Genomic DNA, 3,471 nt, shown 5'->3' on the forward strand with positions numbered 1-3,471 from the left:
AAAAAAAAAAAGAAAGAAAAGTAAAGAGCTTTCCAAATTTCAATAGCAAGTATGCATTTGAACCCAAGCAGCTTATCCCAAAGAGCCTCAAATTTTTGCTATGTTACAAACAAATAAATATTGAATGTAGTGCTGAGCACAGTGGTTCAGGCCTGTAATCCCAGCACTTTGGGAGGCCAAGGTTGGAGGATCACTTGAGCCCAGGAGTTTAAGACCAGCTCAGGCAACATAATGCGACCTCATCTCTACAAAAAATCCAAAAATTAGCCAGGTGAGGGGTCTGAACTTGCGGTCTCAGCTACTCAGGGGGCTGAGGTGGGAGGATCACCTGAGCTTAGGAGGTCGAGGTGCAGTGAGCTGTGATCGTGCCTCTACATTCCAGCCTGCGTAACAGAGCGAGACCCTGTCTCAAAAAAAAAAAAGTTCTAGATGTAGGCTAAGGAAAAACTTAAGGACATATCCAGAGAAGTTTAAGAAAGAAATTTGTTACACAAGAGGGAAGTAAGGCCAAAGAGCCAGTCTCTCTATAAAGGAAACCAACAGAATGGCAAGGCAGCTCTGGTTTATGAAAAGCAGCTTCCACCTCCTCTTCAGGAGGTCAAGCTCTTAACTGTAGCACCTGCGGTTTTCAGCGTGCCTGTGTGTGAATGCCTGGGTTATGTGAACCCCTAGGGAACACAGCAAGACTATCCAAGGGGTGCCTGGAATTCCATTTTAAGGGATCCACCTGCTATTCTAGATCCTCCACTTCGAAAAGAACTCTTCCCTAATTTGATTTGATGGTGAACTCTCCCGTGTTCCAGGTGTCTCTTTTTTTTGAGACAGAGTCTCACCGTCACCCAGGCTCAAGTGTAGTGGTGCAGTCTCCACCTCCCAGGTTCAAGTGATTCTCATGCCTCAGCTTCCTGAGTAGCTGTGATTACAAGCACGCGCCACCATGCACAGCTAACTTTTGTATTTTTAGTAGAGATGGGGTTTCATCATGTTCAAGGCCAGGGTAGTCTCAAACTCCCAGCCCCAGGTGATCTGCCTGTCTTGGCCTTCCAAAGTGCTGGGATTACAGGCATGAGCCACTGCACCTAACCCAGGTGTCTCCTTTTCGACAACCCTTTCCCGTCTAGACAAAGATTCGAGATGACTGAGAAGTTACCTTTCTTTTTGTCAGGTGAGAAAGGAGCACCTCGGAGGCCCCAATCAAGGGATAATTGGAAATATCCGGTAGGCATTGAGAAACGCAGTGAGTCTCATGATGAGGTAACAATTCCTTTTAGAAATCAAATGGTTTTTGATCCTTTTTCTTTTTTTGGAGACAAGGTCTCCCTCTGTCACTCAGACTGGAATGCAGTGGCACAATCGTGGCTCACTGCAGCCTCAACCTCCAGGGCTCAAGCAATCCTCCCCCTTTAGCCTTCTGAGTAGCTGGGACTACAGATGCATGCCACCATGCCCAGCTCAAAAAAAACCAGACATAACCAAGTTGCTGGCTAATGTATCAAGCATAATTTTTTTATCATTCAAGAAATTTTAAAAATTGAGTGACATTGCTTTAACAAAAGTCCATCCATCCCCACATACTTGTTTATATTAACATAAATGTTTCATAGCACTTATATGTATAAATATCTTTCTCCCAATGAATATTGTTTATTCACAGTTATATTTTAAAAGCTCATTAAGAGATGTATTTCCAGTAAAATTACTTTGGAAATGAAATAACTCTCAAAATTTTTATTATGGTTATGTTGTTTTGCTTATAGGCAATTAAACTTCACCATATTCATTTATACATATATAATTTCAATGCATAGAATATGAAAGGGTGCTTTAAAGCACTTTCCTATAAAGTGCTTAACTATAAAAACATGTTATATTGTGATAAAAGTCTGTGGGTGAAGTAGAATGACAGTGAGTTCAAATGGAAAAGGAATGATGTAAATTTCTATCATATTAGAGGAGCTGGTTTCTATGTATGAAAATGGATCATCATCATCAGTATCAAATTGTGATGGGGGCCAGGCACAGTGGCTTACACCTGTAATCTCAGCACTTTGGGAGGCTGAGGAAGGAGGATCACTTAAGGCAGAAGTTGGAACTTATCCTGGGCAATATAGCAAGACCCTGTCTCTTAAAAAAAAAAGAAGGCCGGGCACGGTGGCTCACGCCTGTAATCTCAGCACTTTGGGAGGCCAAGGCGGACAGATCACGAGGTCAAGAGATCGAGACCATCCTGGTCAACATGGTGAAACCCCGTCTCTACTAAAAATACAAAACTTAGCTGGGCGTGGTGGCGTGCGCCTGTAGTCCCAGCTACTCGGGAGGCTGAGGCAGGAGAATTGCTTGAACCCGAGAGGTGGAGGTTGCAGTCAGCTGAGATCGCGCCACTGCACTCCAGCCTGGCACCTGGTGACAGAGCAAGACTCTGTCTCAAAAAAAAAAGAAAAGAAAAGAAAAAAATGATGATGGTATGCAGGTCTCAATGGATTTATTTAACAGAGTGATATAATGGCTTTATTCTGAAATATCAATACTGTTTTGTTTTGTTTTAGCCTTTCAGCATCCTGAAGCCAGGTTTTTAGTTTCTGTCTCTAGTGATAAGCAGAAAAGAGGAATGAGGAAGGGGCTTTACTAGCCCAACCAGAAACAGAAACGAAGAACTCATGACTGTATTCCCTCTTAGACACTTAGAGAGCGGGTGAACAATAAGATTGGAAGACCACAGGCCTGAGCCAAGGAGCTTGACAGGCTAACACAGGGAGCGGGCTTAAAAGGGTGAGTTTTATGGGAGTTACCCTACTTCAGGGAGAGTGCAAACACCTGGCCTCACACTAAATCCTGTCCCCGACTTCCCTCAGCAGATGACATTCTGTGAAGCAGACGGCTTTTCTCAAAGGGCCATTTCATGCCTTCTTTTGGCACCTCTCTCCTTTGCGGTGGGTCACCAAACCTATAGAAGCACTTTCAATGTCACTGATTCTCAAACTCAGAGACCCACCAAAGTTGGACCCATTGGAAGATCTGGTTAACAGTGCAATTTCTAGGCCTTCCTTAAGCCACAGAATCAGATTCTCTGAAGGATTTGAAAGAGACTGTCCCAAAGCTAAGCTGGAGGAGAACGCTGTGGTTGGTGTAAATAGCTATTGCTTCCCAGAAGAATTTTACATTCCCAACAAAACAACCGAACAATTTTCTAATAGACTTTAATGGGTTTAAGATCCCTTTCTAGGAGCCTCACCCAGCTAACTGTGGCTTTGGGAGGAGCCTAACGACCTTTCACCGATTCTAGAAGGGCTCTGATAATCTTTAACCAGACATTCTTTTTCCTCCTCTGGTCTCTAGTCAAGCAATCATTCTCTAAACTAGCACCGTCCAATAGCAACGTAATGTGAAACACAGATGCAAGCCACATGTATACACATGTATAATTTAAAAAAATTTTAATGGCCATATATTTTTTTTTTTTTTTTTTTTTTT

This window comes from Cebus imitator, unplaced genomic scaffold, assembly GCF_001604975.1.
Source record: "Cebus imitator isolate Cc_AM_T3 unplaced genomic scaffold, Cebus_imitator-1.0 Scaffold590, whole genome shotgun sequence".
Taxonomy (NCBI): domain Eukaryota; kingdom Metazoa; phylum Chordata; class Mammalia; order Primates; family Cebidae; genus Cebus; species Cebus imitator.